General features: G+C 41.2%; 1 protein-coding gene across 1 annotated transcript in view; it reads right to left on the bottom strand.

Moving 5' to 3' along the window:
* The window catches only part of SPOCK1 (SPARC (osteonectin), cwcv and kazal like domains proteoglycan 1), a 324191-nt gene that overhangs the window by 19208 nt on the left and 288585 nt on the right, over positions 1-16398 (bottom strand). The window lies entirely within an intron of this gene.

The raw sequence follows: 16398 nt of genomic DNA on the forward strand, positions 1-16398 counted from the left end.
AATTCCATTTTTTTAGCTAGGTAAAACATTTATTTCCTTATAAATTTTTACTGAGAAATACCTAATTTTTCCAGAAATTTCTGCCAAGAGATTAATGTCCAGTTGAAGCAAATATTTTTAAGGAAGAAAGCTGCATTAGTCACCAGGTTCTGTCAGAAAAAATATTCTTGTTTCTGTATCATGTTTAGTGCTTACAATTCACATGCTCAGACAATTTTATTATTCCTGCTGTGCACTCATTCTACATTTTAAATGACATTTCTTGGAGTACAGAGCAAGATTTTATGCTGTAGAGGCAGACACCCTTCACAAGGCAAACCACAATATGTCTTCTCCAATTCACTGCACATTATAATATTCCTCCTTCCACCTTATGGAAGAGCAATGAGTCCCACAGCTTGTCTTCCCAAGTTAAACTCACGGCTCCGATGACTGCAACGAACTCGCTGATATCTCACGGCTGTGGGGAGTATTTGTTTGTTCTCACCGGGTTTGCTGGGGTCAGAAACAACTCACAAGTTAAAAATAGGACATTATAGCTTTTTCTAAGGGAAAGGTTTTTCAGGATTTGGAGAGGAGGGAGAAAAAGATTTCCCAATTTTTCTGTAATGCTTGAAGAGTTTGATAGCTTTTCCTATTAAAGATAAAAATATGAAGACCTGTAACACACTAAGGCTGAGACCAGGTAAGGAAAAAATCAGGTCTTAAAGAAAAAACCCCAACAATTAATGTAAAATAGATGGAAGACAATGCAGTATCAACTGTAAAGTAGCTTACATTACTGAAAAAGCTTATCTCTTTATTTTCTAGCCTAAATTAACATTGTATTTTACTCACTGTAAAGTATCTTATCTTTGCAAGTTAAAACAAAATTCATAGAATGATAAGATTTTTGAGCCCACCGTATCATCCTTTCTATAAGGGACATCTCATGCCACTGTTGTTCCTTGGTTTTTACTCACAAAGTCTTTTATCAGAGAACAATCACAACAGAAGCAATAGCAGAACAAATTCCATTCTCCTGCCTGTAACAAGCCCCCATCAGGAGATGTTGCCTGAAGGAGTGAGGGCGTAGGAAGAAAACGGATTTTACAGGTAATAGCTATTCAGGAATGAACTAGCTCTAGACAGGCAGGAATGATTTCTTATTCCGTGAATTTAGATCCATAAAGATAAAGAAATTTCCATCATGCACTAATTTCAGCAGGAGCTGGGCACCTAAATATGTTAGAAGTGATGGAGATACTTCCCTTTACATGGGATGGGAGATGCTGTTCCTGCATCCCCTGGTGATTTGTAATCAGCTGATTTTCATCAGACATAATTTCTGCCAAAATATTATTAGGCAACAACAGCAACAAGAGGGACTATAACAGCCTTCCTTTCAATACCCTGTCTTCACAGATGTTTTTGGAGGAGTATGCCAATAATTCTATCATGGTTCAGAACTAAAAGCAGGCAGTATCTTATCTCTCCTTCTGCCAAGTAGCCACCTCGTCCTTTGAAAGTCAGTTTTGTAAAGGAAAAAAGGAGAAATACAGTGCATAACACGCCAGTGGTGTTTAGCCAATACCTCATACATGACAGGTTATGCGTATGTTCAGATTTCACACATATATCTCCAGTCAAACCTGCACGCATAAACACAGCTTTGACTACTGATTGTATCAAGTAGGTGAAAAACAAGATTCAGTTGTCAAAGATGTGTGTAACACAGTTTTACTGTGCAAACCTGGTACTCATTAAGTATTTGCTGCGGCACATGACATCTTTAGGAAACCAAGGCTGGAACTCTGGACTACAAACACCCATCCCCATGCCTTCCTGACATCCTCATCGTGCCTTCTGTACAGGAATATTGAGCTTCACAGACAGCCAGCAAGTTACAGGATAAAAAACAATATTAAAGAAAATATCCTCTAGGGCTGTGTCCCATATTCAGATCCATATACTTCCAAATACAAAGACAACTCCAGACACTAGAGAAACCTACGGTAAGTTAAACGCTCTGAGGGATATTGTATTTGCTCTCAAACTTGCAATGCCATCCTGCCAGTGCCAGGCTGGAACTCAGAGCATGCTCCCCTCCTCTCCTGGCCTCAGCACCATGCAGAATGGCCTTCCCAGTGAAAAACTAATGTCTCTGAAAGAAATTCTGCAAAGTGGTCATTTGGTTTAAACTGCCTTGACTGAGGTAATTTGAATCCATGCTTTTAAAGTGTGGTAGAAAACAGGATTGAATGCACACTGTAGGTGGAACAGAAGTAGATTAATTAATGGTAAATCAGACCTGAAACGATTTCCCTCTATAGTCCAGCCAATCAAACATGTCAGGATCTGTAAAATACCATTTGTAACAAAGTTGTCTTTTTTTTTTTTTTCCCTGCTTGTCTGTAATGCTAACCATGCCGAGAACCAGCTTTTACTATGTACATGTACACTCCTCCTTGCACCAGTTCCCTGCCACTACCCAAGTGCTGCAACACATGACCTGCAGCAGCTCGGTTACAGCTGGCGGCTGCTCAGACAGACACAGGACCCCTGTGTCCTCCTGCCATTCACTAACAACATTTCTCTTGATTTTGATGGAGCCAGAGTAGGCTTTCAGCCCCTGCTATGACATTGCTCCCTTGAAGACTGCCTCCTTCTCTCACTCCGAGGGCAGCCGGGACAAGTGGGACCCTGGATGGTGCTTTCTGTCGTTACACCCAAAATGCCCCAGGCCTGCAGGTCTCCTTTGGAATTTGGTCTGAGGCATGACAGTAAGCCCAGAACTGCAGTTTTCTGCATTCTGGAGAGGGTTTTTGCAAATAACTGAGATATTCCTTAAGAATGTTGCTTAAGGATGATTCAACAGTGGGTATTATAGTGAGGTTCGCTCTTAAAACTGCAGTCTTTCTTCACAGGAATAGCTGCTGTTTCACGAGTATAACAGGGACCAACTGTGCTGTTAATATGTAGTGAATAATAAATTTCTTCATGAGACTTCAAAAATTTAATGCAAAGTTCAGTTAAATGTCTATTCAAGTATTTCATGCCCTCAATCTTACTTTCTCATGCACATTAAAATAGAGGAAGTATTATTTTACAATTTTTTTATTAAATTTTATTTTAATGCTACCGTGCATGGTTAAAAAGATTCTGCCTCTCTACCTAATAGGACTGCATTCTATTTCATTTATTTTATTTGAACATTTTCAGAAGTCTGTAATCATTCTCAATTTGTTTATTTTGGGACACATTATTTTAGACACTTCAAAGTGGATTGACATTCAGAGGGCAGAAGTTTAATACACAGAAAGTCAGGCCCAGCCTCCAGCTGGCTATCCAGGATCCAGGGTACTTAATGATTTATTTCTGGCGGTAGAGCCCATTAGTTACATATCAAACAATTAGGAAGCATCGCTCTGAGGAGCCCCAGATCTAAGATCCTCATATATAAATTTGCATTAGTAGAAGTTATAAAGCATTTTTAAGAACCCTCTTCATGAAAAATGCAGTGCAAATGTACCTCTTTACTATTAATAGAAGTTTCAAGTAACAGTCCTCAGATGAGAATAATAGGGCTGTAGGAGGAATAGATGGGATAATGGGTCTCTTGCTATTTGAAGATCTATAAGGAGAGAATGCCTAGGTTGCAAGCAATATGGATATTGACATGACTTGAAGCACTGATTAAAAAACCTGGGACAAAGAGAAACACCAAGGAACTTCTCCACAGCCCCTCTTTAGCAACTGAAATCTGTCCAGTCAACTGTCAACCGCCATTTAAAATGCTAGTGCTGTGAAAAAGACACAAATGCAAACATGCAAATAAGCATTTTCACTGCTGTGTGTATTTTCTTCAAGATAAGAGATTCTGCCTTTAATTGATTACACCTTTTAAAAAGGGAAAAACCACAAGGCTTTACCCTTCTTGTTTTATTGATGTTACCAAAAGTCCTGCCTTAGCAGCCCTCTGATCCCAGGTCCGCACATCACGTTAATTCCTGGCTCCTTCCCTGCTGATGTGCTTGGCTGACAGCTGTTCACAGCCCACGGCTTCCCCGCGTGCAGCAGGCTGGATCGCTGCTGTTACCACCAGGGATGCCGAGGCAGGCTGGTTAACATCCAGCTTGTCAGCGCCATCACGGTGCGCGGTGCCCTGCATCTGACGTGTCAGCAGGACCACAAGCAGTGGCCGTGGCCGTCACCCCTCTGAGTCACGGCAACACCGGTGCGGGAGGATCTACCTGCTGCTGGATCCAACCGACATCCTCAGATCTGAATCCAGATGTTACGAATCATGCTGCAGAGATGATTTACTAGAAAGCACTGAAAGTGCAGATTCATTCCCAAGGGTGAAGCAATTGGTCCAGCAGTTATTTATTCTGAAAGCACTGTTGCTAAATACCTATTTTCACCAAGCAGAAAACATTAATCTGACCTAATGGAAAGACATTAGCATGCTGTAAAGGCTCAGTTTTTTATAGGCGTACTTCCATTATGGACTTTTTCGGCTCTACAGATACTAATCTGTACACATCCATGGTGAAAATTAACAGTAGAATATTTAATTTAACTTTTTCAGGGAGGGACTTTCAAAAGTGTTCAGTGCCAGAAATAACAATAAACTAAACTTACCTGTAGATGAATAAAGTTAAATCAATATTGAATATTTTCTCACATCTCATTTTTACTTGAGCCTAGCTAAACAGTATTGTAAAATCTCTGGCTGCGAACAGAACAAGCCTTATGGCTTAGTTCCACCCCTGGGAGTGTTCAAGGCCAGGCTGGATGGGGCTGGGGGCAATCTGGGCTGGTGGCAGCTGTCCCTGCCCATGGCAGAGGGTTGGAACTGGGTGGTCTTCAAGGTCCCTTCCAACCCAAACCGTTCTATGACTGTGATCTATAACTCACACTGCAGTTAACTCTAACCCAGCACTCAGGACTGCTGCGTTACTGCGTTGGTCTCACTTGCTGCCATAATGTTCTGGTACCGTGTGCCAAGCAAGGGATCCATACCGTCCAGAGAAAAGACAGCCATACATGACACCATATTTCACAACAAGCAAGCTATGCGACCAGAGTCACAGAATGTGTGTAACATGTTTTATGTCACTTGCTTTCCCTGTCACCTATCTGGCATGCACCTGTTGCCTTATCATTACTATTATTATTATAATTCTTACAAATAGCACTACATTGCTACTAATTACATGTGGAGAGACTGGTTCTTTGGGTTCTTATTATTCTTATACAACACTAAATAGTCTCTCAGGTAGAGACTGAGGAGCAAATTCCTTGTTCCCTGAGTGCCAAAGCAGAGCGTGTGAGAATTCCCTGAGAGCTGGGCTAGTTTCAGCTGTTTCTGTACTATAGAGAAAATGACAAATGCAGAGAAATGGAAAAAAAAAAAAAAAAAGAAAAAAAAAGACAAGACATAAAGTAGAAGCTGTAAGAAATGCATATTTAGCTGCTGAGGTCAGTGCCCTTTCTGTGTGAAGCAAATTTGCCATGACAGAATTCAGCTTCAGAACATGTCAGTAATTTTGAGTCACCTGCTTAAAAAGATGCAAATGCCCTGCTGTGGAACAGAACCAATGTGTTGTGACCCAGGTGACCAGCCACATAACATAAATATAACATGGAAAACACTGCAAGATGAGCCCATCTCAATCCATAGTCTGAAGTTTCAGCCTTGGAGCTCCCTGAGAAGCAAGAGGGAGTGGATGCATTGATGGAAACCAGCCCTGCTTCCTCCCAAGCAGAAAGCCAGCTGTATTTGTTAAGACATATTAGTTGTAACACGTAGTTCAGTCATTTGTCCTGCGAGCCTGGAGGACAAGACCATTTAGTTTTGATTAAAATGTGACATAGCACAAACCTACATGACATTGCCCAATAGTGATATTATATTCTTTCAGTTAGAAATAGGACAGGAATAGTTTCAACAATTCAGAAGGAAAAAAAAGCGCCTCATTTTTGTATTTTTAAAGACCAACATGAGAAAGTTGTATGGTAAACCACATATTTTAACACACTATAATAACACTGTTCAAAAAGATTGGACGTAAATGTATCATAGCATGGAAGTTGACAAGAGATAATGCTCATCTTTTGTACTAAGTGCTAATTTTTATATTATTCTTTGTATAAAAAGAATATGTGGGAATTTAAACCATGCTTTCTCTGACAAACATCACTACATTTTCTCTCTTGTAGGTAAGTCAACAACTTATTTCCCTCTGCTATAATTGTGCCCATAAGTGTGTGGGTTACCGAACAGGTTTTAAAACTAAAGTTAAAAAAAAAACCCAACCCCCCAAAAAATCCTATCAACTTTCAGGCTTCAGGGAGTGGGTCTGCTCCCATTCATGCAAAATACAAAGCGTGTTCTAAAAACGCTGCTGCAGGAGCTGCTTTGAAAGTAAACATGAAGATAAATTCAGTGCTGTGCTAACCCTCCACTTCAAATGCAACTACACACACATGCATATAAACATACACACCTGTATGTGACTTGTAGATGACTCCAAGTGGTTTATATATGATATTTTGGTGATGCAATGGTGGCAATAATTACCTTCACAAATATTTCACCGTTCTTGGTTGGAAGGGGCAATGCTCTAATTTGGTCTTTTCATTGAGGCCCCAGGCAACTTCTTATAACAATAAAAAATGAAGTATTATGCCAATAATGTTATGAAGTAGAAAGGAATGGATTGTTTACTATTACTATAAGGAAAGGTATTGTGTTCCAAACATGCCTTGCCGGTTTGATAAATGAACATCTTTAATTTAAAATCCTTCCCATAGTCACCAACATCTCACGACAAAGTTCTACAGGCTGTATTTCTTGTCCTGCGTTTTTGGCATGCACTGGCTATTCTTCCACAGGGTTGACACCTATGCTGATAACCACCTCTGATCCTTTTGTCACTTGTTTTGCCTTGTCTTATAAATACAGCAGCAGATGCCAAGATCCTGCGGTTCAGACTTTGAGATGATTACAGAAGCAGCTGAATTATTGGGAAGATGAAATAGGCTTTGATCTGAAGCTTCCTTAAAATGGTACATTTAAAACACTAAGCTCAGCTGGAACTGTATAAACAAAGATTGGGAGCTACAAAGCTCACTTTCTAAAGCTGTAGGCAAAGCATACATCTGCTTTGTAGTAGTTAATGCTAGTTCCTTTTGTGCTCACATTAATTATAAAAACCCTGGAAAGTTCATCTTTGCCAGGTGCTTAAGAAGCCTGAAGGTTTATTTTAAATACAAACTATCATGATGCTGGGGGTCTGTTGGAAGGGGGCAGGAAGGCTTGTGGGAGTAACATCCCTCGCGATATTTTGGCCATGTCAGGTACTAATTAAAATGTTATCTCCTGCATAGTCCTTACCCTCCCAAAATTAATTTGCCAGCTCATCCTAATGTTCTCATTCAAACTCCGTCATGTCACCTGAAAGGAGGAATAGACAGTCACATCAACTGCAAACTAAACCAGAGGAAATAAAAATGTCTAACTGCATGGGGACACCTTCCAGCAGCCTGCCAGTACCTGGAGGGGCCGACAAGAAAGCTGGGGAGGCTTTTTACAAGGGCATGTAGTGATAGGACAAGGGGGAATGGCTTTAAGCTGAAAGAGGGGAGGTTTAGATGAGATGTTAGGAAGAAATCCTTCCCTGTGAGGGTGGTGAGATGCTGGGATGGGCTGCCCAGAGCAGCTGTGGGTGCCCCATCCCTGGCAGTGCCCAAGGGGCTGGACGGGGCTGGGGGCAGCCTGGGCTGGTGGCCGGTGTCCCTGCCCGTGGCAGGGGGGTGGAACTGCGTGGTCTTTAAGGTCCCTTCCAACCCAGCCTGTTCTGTGAGTCTATGAATGGACTTTTCCAGAAGTTCATGCTATGCTTTGGATGAAAAAAGCGTTACTAGAATCATCGCATCCCCTCTTGCCTCCCTCCCTCTCCGTTTCCTACAGCCTGCCCTGACCAGGTGCCCCTGACCCGGCAGAGGTCCGTACGTCTCGGAGAAGGCACGCCAGCCAGTCGTGGCTTGTCAAGCACTGGCCACACTCTGCAAGGGTTTTAGAAAAACTGAACACTGGCTTGATTTTAAAGCAGCATTTAAAGCAGACCCACAGCTCACAGTCTGTAGAGGTTTGCACAGATACCCAACTTTGTTGCTAACAGCTTCACAGGTATTGTACTCTTAGTTGCTTGAAATAATAAATAAGCAAAGCTGGAAGAATAATCAAGAGTAGAAACAAAACTCACTGGGTGGGGTTAAAATGAGGGAATTGAGGGATGGTTGTTTTTAGCCAAACAGTATAGGCTACCACAGTGTGTGCATTTCAGTTTTAGATGAAATTGTTTCCTACAGCCCCTCCACAGCTGAAAGTGTTCAGACAACCTGCTGAACTTTTCCACATCCAGGAGGTTTGTTTTGCTTGACTTTCTAGAGCTGAACAGAGAGAAATTTCAGATTCTGATCTTCAGTAAAAGTGTTCTGAATTACAATAGTTGGAAATAACTTGAGCTGTTGATGTTAAGGGCAGCAGCTAGCTTCCATAATGAAAATGCCCTTGGGCTTAAAAGAGCAAAACTCAGGTAGTAAAATTAGTAATTTGATAGTATTTGAGAAGAAATGGGAAGATCTATTTATGTTCAACCAGAGCAGGAAAGCAACAGCCAAGAATATATATTAAAAGATAATATATAGAGGAAAAAAAATAAAACCACAAGATGATTTCACAGAATGCCTATGTTAGAGCATAAGCACATGCAACGCTTCTCAAAAAATAAGCTGAAAATACGAAATGTAAGACACTTCTAATTTTTACAGCTCCTTGTGCAATCACAGATGGATTTAAACTGAATTAGGAAAAAAACCCAATAGCAGTAGTTCATTTTTGTAAAGTGTTTCAGTAAACAGAGATATTCATTATTATTTGATACCATTCTTTTAAAATGCATGAATATTTGAGTGGTTCATAGCATAAAACGGCTTCTTTTACACAGTTCTGTTCTTCTGACACTACTCCATTTCAGTAAGTTTGTTCAAATCTAAAATTAATGAGCTCCCAGTTGGTTATTGGCTGTTTGTTTTGGTTTGTTTGTTTGTTTTAATGAGAAAAGGTATTATTTTTAGGGCTAGCAAGATCTAAAATGCCAGTGTCTGCTGGACTGGCAGATGCCTATTCTAGAGGTAAAGTTTGGGCTATCGACCCTTACGGTAACGATCACTGCTGCTACCAGAAGAAACTAAGCGCAGAACATTGTACAGAAATGAAAAAGCAGCACTTACATTACACAGCCCACGTGTATCCATCACGGGGCATTTCCAGAGGGCCAGCGAGCACGATGACCGATCTGCTTTCCACAGAAAAGCCCTACCCCACATCCTTCTCGGAGTCCCTGCCCTGATTTAGGATGCTGCCTCAAAGCTGCAAGAGGGACCCAGGAATTTATTAGAAAGCCTCCTTCTTTGCCAGGAACGGGTAGTCCATCACACAAAAAGAAAGGGCAGAGCAACTGAGTAGATTCACTTCATTTTTTTCTGGAGTCCACCATCTTTACTCGTTTCCTCAGGGACCCTTGAAAAGTGATAGATAAACCCAATTTGCCCATGCTTGAGCAGGATGGAGAGATACTCGTGAGTCAGCATATGCTAGCAGAAACTATTTTTCCCCCTCATTAACTTTTTTGCACATCAGCTGATTTTTATTTTATACTGTGTATATCCCTGTACTTATTTTCTGTGTTCCCTACTGAATGTTAGCACATCTGATACCACCAGGGCTTCATTAATGTAAAATGTTGTCATGTGGTGAATTATTCTTCAATGAGAAAACACAGACAACCCTAGAAGAGAAAATGAGGAGCTGTCGGACAGCATGGGGCTAGGAATATTTGAAGACGTCCCACAGGAATTCCTCCAGCAAATTGTTGGGAAAAATGATTGAAATTCAATAAGAAAGTGCAAATGAGACAACATAGCTCCCCAGTGGATTGCCCGGGAAGGAAATCCGAACTCTCTGCACTACCGCACCTTGCAAAATCAAGAAATGCACCAATAGCACCAGGAAACACAGCACAGTAATGCAGTGTTCGGGGCAGCACGAGACGGCCGAGTGAAGGCGTAATTTTAGTAAGGAAATACAACGCATTTGGGGACTCAAATTTGAATGGATTTCAGATATGAATAGGATTTTATTGGAACCAATTTTACACCAGTGCAGGTTCACAGGAATGAGCAGCAACTGGCACATCAGCAAACACATTTGTCTGAGCTGGTTCATCGATGCTCAAACGCATCACTTTAACAAAGGCATTTCAAAATGTATTTCTCACTGTAGATGAGTTTGAAGGTGAAGGAGGTGAATTACAAACAGGGGTTTGACTTCTGGTCAGACAACTGTCTTCTGTGGTGTGACAACAGGGACTGTGGAAACTCCCCAAAGGAGAGCACCTTAGTTGGGTGTGAAATGACGATGTGCTCCCTGACAGAACCAGTGCTCAGGAACCTGCCTGGATTTACACTGGCAAAGTGGTGGAGCAGCTTAATTTTTAACAAGCTTTGGTGCTTTTGGCTGAGGTAGTTACTGATGCTTCGTTTGTTCTGGTCTCTGCTTCTGGATTGAATAGCTGGGGTGCTGCTAAAGCACAAAGCAAACTTCTGTGGGATTAACAAGAGGACAGCTAAGCTGAGCTGTCAGGGAAGACTGTAGATTAAAAAGGGCTCAAAACCCCCACTGTTGTTTACCTGTTGTGACATGTACCTCCTACAGCCACAAAACTTCATTTAGTAGTATAAAGAAAAGTATGAGATGAACGTGCTAATGAGCACCTGGCCACTTAGATGCTGTGGGAATCAATAACTTCAAAAAGTATGGAATGGAGTTGCAAAAATCTCCTACTAATGCGTATTTGGAAGATTCATTTAAAAAACTGTCAATTCTTTTCTCAGCCCTTCATGCGCATTTGTATATTTTTAAAGTCTTTTAGAGGAGGGATTGAATTTTGTGCAGTCAACAATACGATTTATTGAAAACGTCCTGATTTTTCAACGTTATTTGCACTATTAAATTATTTAACACCAAAAAAAAAAAAAAGCAGCAAGTGAGATCAAAACCATCCTGTGGCATTATGAAAACCATAAGCTGAGCAATTCTGGAAAAAGAAAAAGATAAAAATGGCTTGTGTGAAAGGAATTTGTGTTTTATAAAAAATGACAGAATTGGAACTGTGGCTGAGAAACCTTTGAAAGCGGCCAGGCTGACAGAGTGTATTGTAGGGTAGTTGTAAGCCTTTGTAGAAGCAATTACTATCATCTCCCAAAGCACAGGCAAGTCTGTGAGCAAAAAAGCAAAGAGAAGGAGAAAAGACTGGCTGGGAAGCAGACCCCCTTTCCCCGGCCAAGATGCTTACTCGTTGATGGCTTAAGCCAAAGTGAAAATGATCTGAATCTAATTTGAACTTGAGTCATTCTGCTGAAAATAAAAATAGCTGGAACTGTACCTGCTGACAGAACGGGCGAGGAAAGAGCAACATCCTGGGAGGGGGCTGGCGGCACTTGTCTGGAGGTAGGTCTAGCGTGGTTCCTTCAGACCCATCTCCTGTCAGCCCTCATAAGTGTTCTTCAGAATAATTATTTAATTAGAGCAGCCATGGGTCAGTGCTCTCAAAGTGTTCGCAATTAACAAATTTTGCAAGAGGTCCAGCAAGGCATCCTGTAGAACTGAGGATTTGGAGCTCCAGATAAAATGTCACGTTGTGCAAACATCAGCAGCTTCCCAGTGGCAGCTTTTTCATTGGGAACAAAGAGCGAGGCCATGCCTCTGACACGTTTCTCTTACATGGTACAGAGGCATCTACAGAAATTAATCCTTTAGTTAAACTGGTATCTTGCCTAGATTTTTTCATCACCATGCCTGGAAGCGTGTAAGAAATGTGTTGATGTGGTACTTAGGGCCATGGGTTAGTGGTGGACTTGGCAGTGCTGGGTTAGGACTAGATGATCTTAAAGGTCTTTCCCAACCTAAATGATCCTATGAATCTATTCTATGATTTATCAGACTGTCCAGTTCATACCCCACGTTTCAGTAAATTTAGACCACGCTATTATAATTAGGCTATGGGCCTGATTCTGCTTTTCCAAGGTTCTGAATCTACTTGGGTGCAACTGAAAGTTGAGTCTGATTTCTCCAGATGCACACTGAAAAAATTTTTGAATATAATATTATGTCTCCCTCCAAAAGTATCCTCGTGTGATTTCGATTTCATTATTCTTTTGATGCTGTTTAAGGATGCAGAGATATCTTTTCACACTCTGGCCACTGAAATTTATTGTTTTTTTTTTAATTCGCTACAGAGCTGGCCTGTACTTTTCCCATTTCACCCCAAGTTGTTGGACATTAAAAGCAGGACATTAAAATATCTGTCGAGTTACAGGCCTTTAGTACAATATTTGCTGTCCCTGTCACTTTCAGAAAAAGCAGTCATTACATTAAAGGAACAAAGTCCCATTATTTTATTGTAAGCCAATAACCGGCAGGCTGTTTTGTGTGTGTCTCATTGCAAAGGATTAAAAATAATTTCCTACTATGTGTGCTATGACTGATCACAGCTGGATCCACAAATCCACAGACTTAGTATAATTCTACTTCTATAATGGGAAGAGGCAGACACTATACCCCCAATTATTCAGGACGATAGTGTCCCAGATTCCAAACCTCTGCTACCCAACGTGGTCACAGGGTAACCGACGGCTGAACTGGGTGGTTTGATTTTTTGTGTGGCTCAGAGAGGATCGCAGCTTGCCTGATAAATTTGGTCCCAAAAGGATTCAGTAAATTTGAATATTAACTTTTGCTTTAAAAGTAATCTGTGGAATGGCTTCAAGTGTCGATGTTGAATGTGGATGAGTAAATCTAAATGAGTAAAACTATGTATAACATATTAATTAACGGTAAAAACTACACGTGAAGCTGGATAAAGTTACCTATTAGGCCAATTAAGACTATTTGATTTGAGGCAGCTTTAATGTTTGCCTTTATTCTAGTGGTAACCTTTCATCTGGGAAAGAATCAGCCGAGCCGGCACCCAGCAGCGTAACAAGCATCAAGTGAACAGTGTTCTGCAGAGTCATCTGTGGGGGCTGGGGCCGCTAACTACAATAAACATTTTAAGAGTGATACCAAGCTATCTTTTGTTTCTGAATTGCCTAACCACAGCAATTATGTCCTGTACTAACTAACACAGACTGCTTCCTTCATCTTTCTTCATTTACCTTTTCCTTCTGGCTAACTGAGGCAGTGCTGCACCACCCGTGCTATCAAGTCCTTGTTTTCAGTGGGTATTTGCAAATGCCTTGAGCACCAAGGGATGCTTTTTATCCAGGGAGGCAGAAGTCATTTTATTCCTGGTTGCTAGGCAAAAGATGATGACCCATAATGAGCATGCAAATGATTTGTACAAATACGTCTAGGAGTGTGGATATAAACATTTATATTAATGGAGTTTCAGGGGGTACTTTTTGGTGTTTATCTAGAAAAGCAGTAATATTCAGGGACTAACGTACCACTTCTAAACTTTTCCTCAAAAAACAGGTGTGAGAGCAAAATGCTGTGAAGGAGCTTGGGGAGAAGATGATGACTCATTAGTGATGGAGGCTGGCTTACTTCTCCGGGGAGGGAGGGAGGGAAGAAGTGAAAACCAGAGCAATATGTTTTAGACTTGTGAAGGAGGTTTCAGGGGGGCTCTCCTGTCCCAGGACTGTAAACTACAGTCCAATCCATTAGACCAATAATCACCTACAGTCGTACAGACTTTTATTAGGTATTCCCTTTTAGCAGAAACGCTGATGTGTACTTCAACAACCAAACACAACGCAAGCCAGCCAGGATCTGAGAAAAAAATCTGCTGATATACTTCAGTGGTTCAAACACAACTATTTAAATATCAACATTCTTTGTAAGTGAAAGTATTTGCTATAAACTTGGCTGAGTTCTGTGGAAGAAAGCAGACATGAATGATCTGCTGGCACTTCACACAGTTTGATAGTTTGATTACTGTTTTATTAGGCTGTTCTGCAAAACACGCTATTTCTTTTATTCCATGGTGAAGGTGAAATGCATAGAAAGAATGACGTTATATATAGATGAAGTGGACTAGTCAAGATCTACATTCACATAAATCTGAATAGTGTGGATTTCAGCTCACTGCGTAGTATTTTCTTGGCTAATTGGTTGGAAAATGGGTTTGGAAGTCAACCCAGCATTTTCAGACTAAGCTACTGCAAGTCAAGACAGTGGGGCTGTGCTCTTCTAACAGGCATTTCCCCACCCTGCTCCCATACAAGAACAGTACAAAGCCTGTCATCTTTTTGAGGTGTAAAATTCTCAAATATTTTTACAAACATCAATTTCTGAAAAAGTTTTGCTCATTTGCAATATCTCTAAGTAACTAAACACAAGAGAAATGCACTCAGAACGTTAAGAAAATCTTCAAGAATCCACTGGGAATTTTTTTTTTCTTCTTCCAGAAACCTTCACTGACAGCTGCAGGAGACTGGATTTAAGTATCTATGTAACAACAGGTGAAGGACACACACACACACTCATTCTTTTGCATAGTAGGCAGAATCGCACAGCTACCCCCATTCAAGTAACATTGCAAGAGGAGCCTCCTTCAGGCGTCGCGAAGGCAGGCAGTAAAGAAAAAAAAAAAAAAATCACCCTTGGATTCATATCTACCTGTCTGTAAAAAGCACTGCTGAAAGCCCAATTATTTTGATGGATACCAAAGAAAGACCAAAAAAATAAGGACTTATGTAAATTACAATGAAAGAACTCAATGTATTTCTAAAAGTATCTCACTAGTTTACAGTAAATAATGCTTTCAAAAGAAATGGTAATCATTCTGCATTGAAAGCTTCTGATCTTACCATCTTCACTTCAGATCATATTAGTACTGTGCATCATTACAAGAATGTGTTCTTTGAAGCATGTGTACTCGATCTTCCTTCTATTCATCATAAATACCCTCCCTGTGAAAGTACACTTTGCCACTGTGCATGCATTTTTCTTTCTAAGATTTAATTCATTCCCTAAAGAAATGTCATGCAGAAATCAATCTTGCCAGTGCAAGTTCACAAGGCCTGATTCATTTAACAAATGATTTATTGACAACGGCGAGATAGAAAATAATGGAATGTTGTTATTAAGAGCAACGTTACACATTTCCAACAGCATATAGAGAGAGGGTATATATGGAGGATGTTAATATTCTTTCATGAACAAGTGATACGTTGCAAGAAGAAAGCAGCGAGCTTGCCGTGGTCAGCAGCTGGCTTCCAGCTTCCCATTCCAGCTCCCCCTCTGTACTCACAGCTAATGTTATTGCACAAATCCTGACCTTTGCTACTGTTGGTTTCATTGGAAAACAATAGCTTGTAGAAAAAGAGGTAAGAAAACAGGTGTCCTGTTACAGAAGATGTAATTTTGGTTGGTATCCAAATATAATCGGTTCTTCAGAGAAAATATGAACGTTCAACTGTAACTGCCTACGTAGCAGCAGACCACAACTGAGTGCAGTAGTTAATGGTTTGATAGCTAATCTGGGAAGTATTTATCTAAGCAGTGTCATGTTTGGAAATTAAATACTTCTCCTCCTCCTCCTCCTCTCTTTCCTTCCCATTTCTTTTTCAGCCAGTGCCAAAGCAAGCAGAGTTTGCAGTTCGCCAGGCTGGATATACCTTGCATTTCTTCATATGGTGTTGATATAGCTCCTTTTTATTTTCTACTGATCAAGAAACGGAGAAAAGAACCAATTCCCTGCACTATGCATTTATCTATACACTCCACAAGAATGGTGGGATCCTAGGGTGCCTCATAAAAATAAAGACTTCCCATGAGCTGTCTTCTGCTCTCATATTCATCATGACTAGAGTGATGGACTGTGACCTTCAGCATGATATGCACTCTGGCGTCCCCAAGTCAGGTGTTAAATCACCCAAATTTTAGTCCAACGGCTCCTGGAAAACTCTCCAAGCCCTAATGTCAGATGCTTATGCTCCTTGCTCAAAGTACCTGCACGCACCCTGGGCCGACAGAGCTGGCCACGGGCACGGAAAGGGTTTTACCATCTTGCTTGTCCCTGGGGACCGAGGAGCTGGGGCTGAGCTGTCCGGGAAATGCCCTGTGCGCTCCAGATCTGAAGCCCAGAAGCCCCATGGGGAGCTCGGCACACAGCGGGGCTCCTGCAAAAGACCATTTTAACTGCTAGAAAGCGGTGAGGACACATCACCATGCTGAATCAGAAAGCGAGCGCAGCCTGCCCCCCCAGGGACTGCGACCCTTTGCCAAGTTTCTGGATCACAGCACTGCACAGCTGAGAAGCTGGTACCTCTCACTGACCCGTC

The sequence above is a fragment of the Falco peregrinus genome, chromosome 8, assembly GCF_023634155.1.
Source record: "Falco peregrinus isolate bFalPer1 chromosome 8, bFalPer1.pri, whole genome shotgun sequence".
Lineage (NCBI taxonomy): Eukaryota > Metazoa > Chordata > Aves > Falconiformes > Falconidae > Falco > Falco peregrinus.